The sequence below is a fragment of the Chiloscyllium plagiosum genome, unplaced genomic scaffold (assembly GCF_037043375.1).
Source record: "Chiloscyllium plagiosum isolate Xiang-an unplaced genomic scaffold, Cpla_swu_hap1 HiC_scaffold_3, whole genome shotgun sequence".
NCBI lineage: Eukaryota > Metazoa > Chordata > Chondrichthyes > Orectolobiformes > Hemiscylliidae > Chiloscyllium > Chiloscyllium plagiosum.
Genome location: NW_028270141.1, coordinates 137,011,149 through 137,025,261, shown reverse-complemented (window position 1 = coordinate 137,025,261; position 14,113 = coordinate 137,011,149). Strand labels below are relative to the sequence as shown.

At 41.8% G+C, this 14,113-nt stretch overlaps 1 long non-coding RNA gene across 10 annotated transcripts in view; it reads right to left on the bottom strand.

Moving 5' to 3' along the window:
* The window catches only part of LOC148151355 (uncharacterized), a 562,305-nt gene that overhangs the window by 432,663 nt on the left and 115,529 nt on the right, over positions 1-14,113 (bottom strand). For 2 of the 10 annotated variants that reach the window (XR_015754625.1, XR_015754632.1), the window contains one exon: positions 10,773-10,863. The exons of the other annotated variants lie outside the window; for them this stretch is intronic. This is a non-coding gene — a long non-coding RNA (uncharacterized LOC148151355). The remainder of the gene's footprint in view (positions 1-10,772; positions 10,864-14,113) is intronic. 10 annotated transcript variants of the gene reach the window in all.

Genomic DNA, 14,113 nt, shown 5'->3' with positions numbered 1-14,113 from the left:
TGGGAGACTACTGTATTGAGTCAAAGAGATAAGTGAGGTCTTGAATGAGTACTTTTCTTCAGTATTTACAAACGAGAGGGACCATATTGTTGAAGAGGAGAGTGTGAAATGGACTGGAAAGCTAGAGGAGATACTTGTTAGGAAGGAAGATGTGTTGATCATTTTGAATAACTTGAGGATAGACAAGTCCCCTGGGCCTGATGGGATATATCCTAGGATTATGTGGGAAGCAAGAGAGGAAATTGCAGAGCCGTTGGCAATGATCTTTTCGTCTTCACTGTCAACAGGGGTGGTACCAGGGGACTGGAGAGTGGCGAATGTTGTGCCCCTGTTCAAAAAAGGGAATAGGGATAACCCCGGGAATTACAGGCCTGTTAGTCTTACTTCGGTGGTAGGCAAAGTAATGGAAAGGGTACTGAGGGATAGGATTTATGAGTATCTGGAAAGACACTGCTTGATTAGGGACAGCCAGCACGGATTTGTGAAGGGGTAGGTCTTGCCTTACAAGTCTTACTGAATTCTTTGAGGAGGTGACCAAGCATGTGGATGAGGGTAGAGCAGTGGATGTAGTATACATGGATTTTAGTAAGGCATTTGATAAGGTTCCCCATGGTAGGCTTATGCGGAAAGTCAGGAGGCATGGGATAGTGGGAAATTTGGCCAGTTGGATAGAAAACTGGCTAACCGGTTGAAGTCAGAGAGTGGTGGTAGATGGTAAATATTCAGCCTGGAGCCCAGTTACAAGTGGAGTTCCGCAGGGATCAGTTCTGGGTCCTCTGCTGTTTGTAATTTTTATTAATGACTTGGAAGAGGGAGTCGAAGGGTGGGTCAGTAAATTTGCAGATGATACAAAGATTGGTGGAGTTGTAGAAAGCGAGGAGGGCTGTTGTCGGCTGCAAAGGGACTTAGATATGATGCAGAGCTGGGCTGAGGAGTGGCAGATGGAGTTCAACCCTGCCAAGTGCGAGGTTGTCCATTTTGGAAGGACAAATAAGAATGCGGAATACAGGGTTAACGGTAGGGTTCTTAGTGAGGTGGAGGAGCAGAGGGATCTTGGGGTCTATGTTCAAAGATCTTTGAAAGTTGCCACTCAGGTGGATAGAGCTTGTAAGAAGGCCTATGGTGTGTTAGCGTTCATTAGCAGAGGGATTGAATTCAAGAGTCGTGAAGTGATGTTGCAGCTGTACAGGACTTTGGTTGGGCCACATTTGGAGTACTGTGTGCAGTTCTGGTCGCCTCACTTTAGGAAAGATGTGGTAGCTTTGGAGAGGGTGCAGAGAAGATTTACCAGGATGTTGCCTGGAATGGAGAATAGGTCGTACGAGGATAGGTTGAGCGTGCTAGGCCTTTTCTCATTGGAACGGAGAAGGATGAGGGGTGACTTGATAGAGGTGTATAAGATGATCAGGGGAATAGATAGAGTAGACAATCAGAAAGTTTTTCCCCGGGTACAACAGAGTGTTACAACGGGACATAAATTTAAGGTGAAGGGTAGAAGGTATAGGGGAGATGTCAGGGGTAGGTTCTTTACCCAGAGAGTGGTGGGGGCATGGAATGCACTTGCTGTGGGAGTAGCAGAGTCAGAATCATTGGCGAACTTTAAGTGGCAATTGGATAGGTACATGGATAGGTGCTTAAGCTAGGACAAATGTTCGGCACAACATCGTGGGCTGAAGGGCCTGTTCTGTGCTGTATTGTTCTAAAGGTAGAAGACAGAGGGTGGTGGTGGAGGGTTGTTTTCAAACTGGAGGCCTGTGACCAGTGGAGTGCCACAAGGATCGGTGCTGGGCCCTCTACTTTTTGTCATTTACATAAATGATTTGGATGCAAGCATAAGAGGTACAGTTAGTAAGTTTGCAGATGACACCAAAATTGGAGGTGTAGTGGACAATGAAGAGGGTTACCTCAGATTACAACAGGATCTGGATCAGATGGGCCAATGGGCTGAGAAGTGTCAGATAGAGTTTAATTCAGATAAATGTGAGGTGCTGCATTTTGGCAAAGCAAATCTTAGCAGGATTTATACACCTAATGGTAAGGTCCTAGGGAGTGTTGCTGAACAAAGAGACCTTGGAGTGCAGGTTCATAGCTCCTTGAAAGTGGAGTCGCAGGTAGATAGGATTGTGAAGAAGGTGTTTGGTATGCTTTCCTTTATTGGTCAGAGTATTGAGTACAGGAGTTGGGAGGTCATGTTGCAGCTGTGCAGTACATTGGTTAGGCCACTGTTGGAATATTGCGTGCAATTCTGGTCTCCTTCCTATCGGAAGGATGTTGTGAAACTTGAAAGGGTTCAGAAAAGATTTACACAGATGTTGCCAGGTTTGGAGGATTTGAACTATAGGGAGAGGCTGAACAGGCTGGGGGTGACCTTATAGAGGTTTACAAAATTATGACGGGCATGTATAGGATAAATTGACGAGATCTTTTCCCTGGAGTTGGGGAGTCCAGAACTAGAGGATATAGGTTTAGGGTGAGAGGGGAAAGATGTAAAAGAGACCGAAGGGGCAACTTTTTCACACAGAGGGTGGTACGTGTATGAAATTAGCTGCCAGAGGAAGTGGTGGAGGCTGGTACAATTGCAACATTTAAGAGGCATTTGGATGGGAGTCTGAATAGGAAGGGCCGGGTGCTGGCAGGTGGGGCTAGATCTGGTCGGCATGGACGGGTTGGACCGAAGGGTCTGTTTCCATGCTCACGTCTTTATGACTCAATAAATGGATCTGCTAATGTCGCTGGACCTTCCACAAAAATACCATCGCCCATAAAGATCCAAGTAATGCTGAGACAATCACTCATGACTTCTTCCATTGACTTAATCACAGACAGACAGTCATTGCCGACCAATTCCCTGTATCTCTCAACCAATATCTTCACCTCTGACTTCCAACCCTTCATCTCAAAATTAAAAGCCACTGCAACTGGCGAGTTTCTCAATTATTCCTTTACCTACACCTTTGATGTTCCTGTTCCCAGCCTACAGTCTCCCACTATCTTTACTTTTTTTTAAAAAAGTCACAGGCATGATTGATAAGGCAGTGATGAGCCACCTCCTTCAATACAACTAAATGGCTTGTTAGGCTATTTTGGAGACCAGTTAAGAGTCAACCACATTGATGTGGGTGTAGAGTCAGATCAGCTAGCATAGAGAAGAACAGTAGATTTCATCTGCTAAAACCCATTCGGGAACCAGTAGGTTTTTGCTATAATCCAGTGGTTCAATTTGGATCCAAGCTAGTCAGTGAGACAGAAAACAAGTCAACTTTCTTTGAGGATAGAGTTTATTAAGTACTCAGTCTTACAGTGCTTTCCACACACTGGACCCACTTGTTTCCTCTTTGCAACTATCTAGTCATGTAAATAATTAATTAACCTCAACCATCATCTTTATTACTAGCTATATAAACAGATTCTCCTCCTTTCTTTAAATTAATGTTTAAAGACATACAAACAATCCTTCAGCAAACAAATCAGTATTTTTAAATATATCCCATAATACAATAAATCCCCACACTCTACCTTCTTTCTTTAAAGAACAAAAAATATTAATCACAAAAGTGCCCAAACAAAAGATTATTTTATCCATGCTCTTGTATTTGTAATTTCCTGAAGCAAGCACCATTTTTCTGTAAAAACAAAAACAAGTCATGACCTGTATCAACCCACTTTAATTTTAAAAAGTCTTTTCAATCTAACATTTTCTTCATAAAATCAACCTTTCCTCAGTGACGGTCTCTGCTGAACAGACACGGTCACAAACAGAAATGGTTATCCACATAATATTCTATGACCAAACTTTCCTCAGATTGATTCTGATAAAGGATTTCCTTTTGAATATTGGATAAATACACCGCTGTGTCTATAGGTTCTACTGGTGCCAAGGTTACAGTAGCTAAAATATTTTTCAATACACTTTTTATTTTTTGTGTGTTTCCAGGCCAACGGACAACATTTATCATTCTATCTCACCAAGAATACCCGCTGTACTTGAATAGCCATCAAGAAGATTGGCATCCCCGTGCTGCGCAATGGACTCAATGTTATGTCACAGAAGGAGCCAGTGTTGTGATTCTATGTGAAGCATTGCTGAAAAGGACTAAGTCCACTCTTACAGGTTTAAAATTAGAAAATATGCACAGAAATGTAACTTCTTTAATGTTTTAATTGCTATCAAGACTTCCTCAAAAGCAGCACATTTCTTCATAATTCTGTCCCAGCTCATCACAACTAATATCAGGACTGGTTTCAGTGCAAAACCAATGTGCTTACCCAATGAAAAGTCTTAACCGATTTGTTCTTTGCCTGAATGGAAAATCGGTTCGCTATTAGGACTTGTCCAGTTTCACAGGATGTGATTAACCGTTTCCAAGTAGGACTGTTGATCCAAAGTTACTCCTGACTTTATTCTGCTTAATGCTTAACCTCATATCTTTAAATTCCAGAGATTTCCCTCACAGAAAATCAACGTGAGTCATAAAGACGCCTGCCAGTTTTTCTTTGACCCATTGTTTGGTCTGCTTTAAGCTAAATGCAACCTACTTCCAGCAAGACAGGCCAAACTGACAAAAACCAAATCAACATTGCATCATTCATCCGATAAACAAATCTGTTTACGTTTCATAGCCTCCATTCTGGATCACCTGTTCTTGAAGCGATTTCCAAAATATTTTTCTTTGGAACCTTTCACCATGCAAAGGAAAATGGAGCTTTTATATCAATTGACTTACATTTTCAGGAGCATTCTCCAAGAGCCAAGAGGATTTTCAAGATCACTTGTCCAAAAGTGGAGGAATCCACTTTAACATTCCAACATCTTTAACATCTCACCAAATTTCTCTTTGAAACCACAAATCACGAGCATGACTTTAGCCTTATATATCCCATTAGGGAGAACTTTATTCCGGGCATATCCATCTGTAGGAAAAGGCTAGCCATTCCCTATCTAATAATCCAGTGTGTACACCAAATTCTTTCCAGCTCCCCTAACTCTTTGTTTGGCATCTTTTGTCAACTTACCTCTAATTTGCTTGTAGCGACAAGAGGTTCTCACAATCTGAAGAGCTTCTAATTCTTGTGGAATTCCCAGCCATAGTCCTTGCTCCAGTCAAACAATGGCCTGTACTCACTCTCAGCTTTTTCTGGATGATCACTGCAAGATCTCACCCTTCAATGATCAGTAACCCCTTTGAGAGTTTGCAAGCCATTCCGAGGCATGCTTATTTCCAGGCCTCCTTTAGAACTCAGCCTGCATTTGCTGGCTTTCTATATTTTTACTTTATTTTGCCAATCCATTGATCTTACCTGGCCATCATCTTGCATGTTTAAACAGTGTTTGTAGCTGCCAGTGATTTTCCTTGGTTTCCTTATGATGGTGGCATGCCTCTATTTAAAAGTCCCGTCATATTACTTTTGCTTTTGGCTGCTGCCCCTTAGAGCAAATAACCTTGCCCATTCTCTGTCAACCCTTCGTCTGCCATAACCAGGTTATTGTGGATAATTGTTCAACATGTGTGTATGTGAAATGCATGGCATCTCATCACTTTCTGTGACTTGATCAGATTCTCCAAGTTTGTAATCAGTGCCAGTTAACCTCAAGGAATACACCCTAACAGTTTGTTTGCCAAGCTGTAAAATTATGGCCTTTCTTTTATTGTCTGTAACCTTACCCACACCTTTTCACTTATTCAGTCCTTTGTATTTTATATACCATGTCCCCTGGATTAAAATTTATTTTACGATGGCCTTATAGATACTGTAGGGTTAACCCTTTTTCTTTCCTGAAACATCAGCTTTATTATTTGTTTTACCATTCTGAAGAAGGGTCACTGGATCTGAAAAGTTAACTCTGATTTCTCTCCACAGATGCTGGCAGACCTGCTGAGATTTTCTAGCTATTTCTGTTTTTGTTACTGATGTAATTGGTTGTCTTATTTAAAGGCAAGCACTAAATAGGAATCTGCAAGTAGAATCTTTGCAATCTTGCATGTTATCCATTCCAGATTCCATTACAGGCTACCTATCTTGCTGTCTAAGTTGATCAAAGTCTAACCAAGCCTTATGATCATTTAGTCCTTCTTACCTATAAATTTTGTCGAATTCCAAACATTCATCAGTGTCAAATTATTGAGCCCCTTGTTTTGAGGGTAGTTTACATTCGTATTTGATACCAGCAGAAAGTGACATGCCAAGGCCATACCGTACATTTTCCTTGGTAAAGAGGTAACAAATATCCACATTTTTACGTCACTTTCCCATTTAATATCAGGCTCAACTGCGCAAAACATCAGAGCAGATGTATAGCCCAACATTTTGCACTTGATCCCACCCATTCTCCTCCAAGGAAACTCCATTTCCAAACTTCTGGATGAAAAGGACTCTTAGTTTCCAATTGTCACATTTGGAAGCACAGGGTGGTTGCCTGATGTTAATTCAGATACAAGCCAATGAGACAGAAACAAAAGCACTATTACTTGTGGACAGAGTTTATTACAACTCCTATAAACAGACCACTTGCTCCCCCTTCATAGCAAACATTAAGGTTTAATTAATCTCAATCAATTGTTTAATTATTTTATATATTAACATGGTATTCTGATGGGGTCAAATTGTGTAGGGTAGAAGGTAGGTGAAAGGGGATGGGGGGCGGGGGTGGAAAAAAGAGGCTCCTATCTTACCTGACTCACTCCACAGCCATTTGACAGACTTGAATCTGTTGGCTTCAACTGCAGGCCATTGAATGGGTCTAGCAGTGCTACCAAGAGTGAGAGGCAATCTCTCTTCTGGAAATCTACAACTGGTACACAGGGCCCAAAAACAAAACAGAGGCTTCCGCCTTAGCCAGCTGCCAGGTAAATTTCCAGTAGTCATAGCAACAGCCTCAATAGTGACCATTAACTACAGTGTAATAACTACTTCTTCAAAAAGGGTTGTGAATCTGTGAAATTTGCTATCCCAAAGTGCGGTGGATATTGGGACATTGAGTAAATTTAAAGGAGGAGTTAGACAGTTTGTTAATTGGTAATGGATTGAACGGTTATTGGGAGAAGACAGGAAAATGGGAGTGAGGAGCATATCAGCCATGATCGAATGGTGGATCAGACTCTAATAGGCCAAATGGCCTAATTTTTAGATTAGATTACTTACAGTGTGGAAACAGGCCCTTCGGCTCAACAAGTCCACACCAACCCTCTGAAGAGCAACCCACCCACAACCATTCCCCTACATTTACCCCTTCACCTAATGCTATGGGCAATTTAGCATGGCCAATTCACCTAACCTGCACATTTTTGGACTGTGGGAGGAAGCCGGAGCACCCGGAGGAAACCCACGCAGACACAGGGAGAACGTGCAAACTCCACACAGACAGTTGCCTGAGGCGGAAATTGAACCCGGGTCTCTGCCGCTGTGAGGCAGCAGTGCTAACCACTGTGCCGCCCTAAAGGAAGTCGTGCTGGATATCTTAAAACGCATAAAAATGGATAAGTCTCCAGGTCCTCAGATGTATCCCAGAACTCTATGGGAAGCTAGGGAGTGATTGCTGGACCCCTTTCTGAGATATCTGTATAAATCGATAGACACAGGGTGAGGTACGGAAAACTGGTGGTTGGCTAACGTGGTGCCATAATTTAAGAAAGGTGGTAAGGAAAAGCCAGCAAACTATAGACCAGTGAGCCAGACATCAGTGGTGGCAAGTTGTCAGAGGGGATTCTGAGGGAGAGAATTTACTTGCATTTGAAAAGGCAAGGACTGATTAAGGATAGTCAATATAGCTTTATGCATGAGAAATCGTGTCTCACTAACTTGACTGAGTTTTTTGAAGAAGTGACAAAGAAGATTGATGAGGGCAGAGCAATGGACTTTGTCTATTTGGACTTCAGCAAGGTGTTTGATAAGGTAGACTGGTTAGTAAGGTTGGATCACATGGAATCCAGAGAGAGCTAGCCATTGGGATACAAAACTGGCTTGAAGATAGGAGACAGAAGGTAGTGGTGGAGGGTTGTTTTACAGACTGCAGGCCAGACACCAGCAGCGTGCCACAAGGATCGGTGGTGGGTCCACTGCTTTTTGTCATTTATATAAATGGTTTGAATGTAAATAAAAAGGTATGGTTAATAAGTTTGCAGATGACACCAAAATTGGAGACATAGTGATAGGCCAATGGGTTGAGGAGTGGTAGTTAAAGTTTAATTTACAGTGGAGTTTAATTTAGTGTGAAGTTTGCACATTTCCCCTTATCTGCGTGGGTTTCCACTGGGTGCTCCAGTTTCCTCCCACAGCCCTAAGATATGCAGGTTATGTGAACTGACCGCGCTAAATTGCCCCATAGTGTTCAGGGATGTGTAGGTTAGGTGCATTAGTCATGGGAAATGTACGGTTGTACAGTAGGGGAATGGGTCTGGATGGGATACTCTCTGGAGGGTCGATGTGGACTTGTTGGGCCAAATTGCCCGTTTCCGCACTGTAGGCATTCTATAGTTCTATAAATGTGCGGGGTTACATTTTGGAAAGGCAAATCAGGGCAGATCATATATACTTAATGGTCGGGTCCTGGGGAGTGTTGCTGAACAAGGACACCTTGGGGTGCAGGTTCATAGTTCCTTGAAAGTGGAGTTGCAGCATAGTGAAGGCGGTGTTTGGTTTGTTTGCCTTTATTCTTTAATGCACTGAGTAGTGGAGTTGGGATATCATGTAGTGGCTGTACAGGACATTGTCCAAAAGTGGCCTAACCACTGTGTTCAATTCTGGTCTCCCAGCTATAGCAAAGATGTGAAACTTGAAAGGGTTCAGATAAGATTTACAAGGATGTTGCCAAGGTTGGAGGATTTGAGCTATAGGGAGAGGCTGAACAGGCTGGGGCTGTTTTCCCTGGAGCGTCAAAGGCTGAGGGGTTTATAAAATCATAAGGGGCATGGACAGGGTGAATAAAGTCTTTCTCCCCTAAGGTAGGAGAATCCATAACTGAAAAGCATAAGTTCAAGGAGAGAGGACAAAGATTTAAAAAGGACCTAACAGGCACTTTTTTCACAGAGGATGGAGCATGTATGGAATGAGCAGCCAGAGGAAGTGGAGGAGGCTGGCACAATTACAACATTTAGAAGACATCTGGATGAGTACATGAGTAGGAAGCGTTAAGAGGGATATGGGCCAAATGCTCACAAATGTGACTAAATTTATATTGGATATCAGATCAGTATGAATGAGTTAGACCGAAGGGTCTGTTTTCATTATGTACAGTTCTATGATGTTATACAAGCCTCAAGTGTTCCACAGATGAGCAAGCAACCTGCACCTCCCCTATTGCTGGTAAACACTAAGCTTCCATAGTCCTCTGGGGCACAAGGTTCAAACACTTTTCCAACAATACTCCAGTTCTGTACCAGCAAATTTAAGGTAACCAAGACACAGTGAAACAAGCTTGGAATTAAAGGAAGACTACATCATTTCTGCTGTGTTACGTGCTTATTTTTCGAAAAAAAAATTTTCCATTCTCTATTTTGCTGATCAAAAATAATGGAGGTTTTTTTTTGCAATGTTAAGTTGTTCTGTGTTGAATTATTTCATCCCTGTACTCCATGTTGCTTTACCTACACACTTTTATGATCTGGAGCATAAAACCTCTGATATACATATATATTAACTTATAATGAGAATTTACAGCTGTGTTTGAATTTTAAGGAATGAATAATGTATATGAGCAAAACATTTACTGGAGAATAAATAATGAGCATGGGATAGGTCTTGTTATTCAGCAATAGTGTCTCAATCTCTGGGCCAGAAAATTCATGTTCAAAGTCACACCTGCCATAAAGGTGTATCACAACATGTCCAAATAGGTCAATTTTCAAAAACAAATTAGCAAGTACTTCATCGCCTGATCACTACTTGGTGTGAAGACTACATATATATTTACCAGGTCAAATCCCAAGAAATTTTAGGTTGAAGCTTTCTCAATATTTCTCATTGTTGCCCTTCTAGTTTCCCCCTTATTCTAGGTGTTAAGTAGGCCGCGGTAGGGACTTTCTAGAATTTAATCAACCCACAAACTTGAATACCACATAATTATGTTCGGGAAGCCCCCCTATCTCCAAGTGGTCTGACACTAATGCTACTGCAGTACATTGGCTGAAAAGACAAAAGATGATGTGCAGCAGATTGATGCAACAGGATAGAAGGGAGGAAACCACCAGTTGGTCCTCGCACAGAAATTGCACAGCAATACAATGGAGCTTCCAAGAATGGTAGAATAATTCCCATACATTTTGTCCAACTATCACTCATCTTATCAAATCTAAAACTTTGCTCTTTTAGTTCAGAAAATTAAGAAAACTGCATTACTAAGTAAAATTATTTCAACCACTTAATTACAACATTTAAAAGGCATCTGGCTGAGTACATGAGTAGGAAGCATTTGGAGGGATATGGGCCAAATACTCACAAATGTGACTAAATTTATATTGAATATCAGATCAGTATGAATGAGTTAGACTGAAGGGTCTGTTTTCATTATGTACAGCTATCCATCTCTAAATATCTTGCTTCAAAAAATGTAGCCATTATACAAACCATTGTATAAATTATATAACCTATTAAAAAAGGCACTACTCCCATTTCACAGAGTCAGAGTCACACAACATGGAAACAGACCCTTTGGTCCAAACAAGCCACGCCAACCATGTTCCAACAAATGAGACCACCTGCCTGCATTGGGCCATGCCCCTCCAAATCTTTCCTACTCATGGAATTACCCAAACGTCTTTTAAACATTATAACTGTACCTGCATCCACCACTTTCTCTAGCAGTTCACAGATCTGCTTGGTTTAACACTGGACAGTTAAACTCGAGTTCAAACTTTTCAGAAGTAAGACCTGGAGAAATTGGATTGAAAACAAAAGGAATAAACAGGTCACTCTTGGATTGGAAGGGTGTGAATAGTGGCCTAACACAAGAATTAGTGCTTCAGCTGAATGTTTCATATACATTCTATCTCAATGATTTGGATAGGGTATTCAAAAATAACATTTCCAAATTTGTTGTTGATACAAAACATGATGAACACAGGGTCTGAGAGAAGGAAGCAAAGAGATTTCAAGGGGATTTGGCTAGGCTAAATGAGTGGAAAAACATGTGGCAAGTGAAACATAATGGGAAAACATGTGAGGTCATCCACCTGGGTAGAAAAGTAGAAATGCTGATGAGAGGATGAGAAGCGTTGACGTGCAAAGCAACCTAGGTTTTTATTGCAGGAGGATTCTAGTACAGCAGTAAAAACATCCAACGACAATTTTACAGAGCTTTAGTGAGGCTGAACATGGCATACTGTATACTGTTTTGGTCTCAAACATTACTAAAAATAGTTGTGAAGGTGCAGCTTTTTGACTTGCATTCAATCATAACTGAGGCTCGAGAACCAGCAATATAAATTGGCATTCTCTTTCAAAGTGGGTTTCTTGCATCCAGAGCAAGATGAGAATGTTTCAGCTCAGAGTCACATTTAAGCAACGTTCAAACTCTGAACTATCAACCTCTAAATACTGACATCTTACTCTCCTTAGCCAAGAACAGATATATTTGCTCAGAGGGAATGCACCAGAGGTTCACCATTGGATTCCTGAGGTGACAGGCTTTTACAATGAGAAGAGTCGAGGCGACTGGGCCCATATTATTTAGCGTTTAGAAGATGAGAAGTGATCCAGTTCAAAACACAAAGGGATCATGTTGCAAGTACATTTCCCTATCCTGGAGGCAGGTTGGAGAACCAGAAAACTCTCTCAAAGTAAGAGCTAAGCCATTTTAAGATTAAGATGAGAAGGAATTCTTTACTCAGAGCAGCGAATTTTTGATATTGTTGCCCTAGAAGGACGAGGAGGCTCACCGACTATATTCAAAGCATAAATTGATACATTTCTAGATAATAAATACATCAAGATAGCTTTGGCAAATAGAATTAAGGAGAATCCAAAGGATATTTACAAATATATTAAGGGCAAAAGGGTAACTAGGGAGAGAATAGGCCCTCTCTCAAAGATCAGCAAGGCAGCCTTTGTGTGGAGCCACAGAAAACGGGGGAGATACTAAATGAATATTTTGCATCAGTATTTATTGTGGAAAAGGATATGGAAGATATAGACTGTAAGGAAATAGATGGTGATATCTTGCAAAATATCCAGATTACAGAGGAGGAAGTGCTGGATGTCTTGAAACGGTTAAAAGTGGATAAATCCCCAGGACCTGATCAGGTGTACCCGAGAACACTATGGGAAGCTAGAGAAGTGATTGATAGGTCTCTTGCTGAGATATTTGTATCATTGATAGTCACAGGTGAGGTGCCAGAAGACTGGAGGTTGGCAAACGTGGTGCCACTGTTTAAGAAGGGCAGTAAAGACAAGCCAGGGAACTATAGACCGGTGAGCCTGACCTCGGTAGTAGGCAAGTTGTTGGAGGGAATCCTGAGGGACAGGATGTACATGTATTTGGAAAGGCAAGGACTGATTAGGGATAGTTAACATGGCTTTGTGCATGGGAAAATCATGTCTCACAAACTTGATTGAGTTTTTTGAAGAAGTAACAAAGAAGATTGATGAGGGCAGAGCAGTAAATGTGATCTATATGGACTTCAGTAAGGCGTTCGACAAGGTTCCCCATGGGAGACTGATTAGCAAGGTTAGATCTCATGGAATACAGGGAGAACTGGCCATTTGGATACAGAACTGGCTTAAAGGTAGAAGACAGAGGGTTGTGGTGGAGGGTTGTTTTCAGACTGGAGGCCTGTGACCAGTGGAGTGCCACAAGGATCAGTGCTGGGCCCTCTACTTTTTGTCATTCAGATAAATGATTTGGATGCAAGCATAAGAGGTACAGTTAGTAAGTTTGCAGATGACACCAAAATTGGAGGTGTAGTGGACAGCGAAGAGGGTTACCTCAGATTACAACAGGATCTGGACCAGATGGGCCAATGGGCTGAGAAGTGGCAGATGGAGTTTAATTCAGATAAATGTGAGATGCTACATTTTGGGAAAGCAAATCTTAGCAGGACTTATACACCTAATGGTAAGGTCCAAGGGAGTGTTGCTGAACAAAGAGATCTTGGAGTGCAGGTAAATAGCTCCTTGAATATAGAGTCGCAGGTAGATAGGATAGTGAAGGCAGCGTTTGGTATGCTTTCCTTTATTGGTCAGCGTATTGAGTACAGGAGTTGGGAGGTTATGTTGCAGCTGTACAGTCCACTGTTGGAATATTGCGTGCAATTCTGGTCTCCTTCCTATCAGAAAGACGTTGTGAAACTTAAAAGGGTTCAGAAAAGATTTACAAGGATGTTGCCAGGGTTGGAGGGTCTGAGCTACAGGGAGAGGCTGAACGGGCTGGGGCTGTTTTCCCTGGAGCGTCAGAGGCTGAGGTGTGACCTTATAGAGGTTTACAAAATTATGAGGGGCATGGATAGGATAAATAGACAAAGTCTTTTCTCTGGGGTCGGAAAGTCCAGAACTAGAGGGCATAGGTTTAGGGTGAGAGGGGAAAGATATGAAAGAGACCTAAGAGGCAACCTTTTCACGCAGAGGGTAGTACGTGTATGGAATGAGCTGCCAGAGGATGTGGTGGAGGCTGGTACAATTGCAACATTTAAGAGGCATTTGGATGGGTATATGAATAGGAAGGGTTTGGAGGGATATGGGCCGGGTGCTGGCAGGTGGGACTAGATTGGGTTGGGATGTCTGGTCGGCATGGACGGGTTGGACCGAAGGGTCTGTTTCCATGCTGTACATCTCTATGACTCTAAGAGATCTGCAGATACCATGTGGAAAGGATGTGGAGGTAGAAAATCAGCCATGATCTGGTTGAATGGCACAGGAGGCTCAAAAGGCCAAATGATCGACTCCTGCTTCTATTTCCTAGATAGGGACATTAGTTATCTGAAGCTGAGGAAGACAGGCTGTTCATTTTGGAATGCAAATTGGAATGGAAAACTTCACTGAAGTCAGTGCACGAGGGCTCTGTTTCTGCATTGTACTTTGTTTGGATTCACTGACCAATATGTATCCTATAATTCGAATATCATAATTTATGAGAATTTTACACATCTCTCTGCTGCATTAAATGTATTTTTGTTCAATTAAAAAT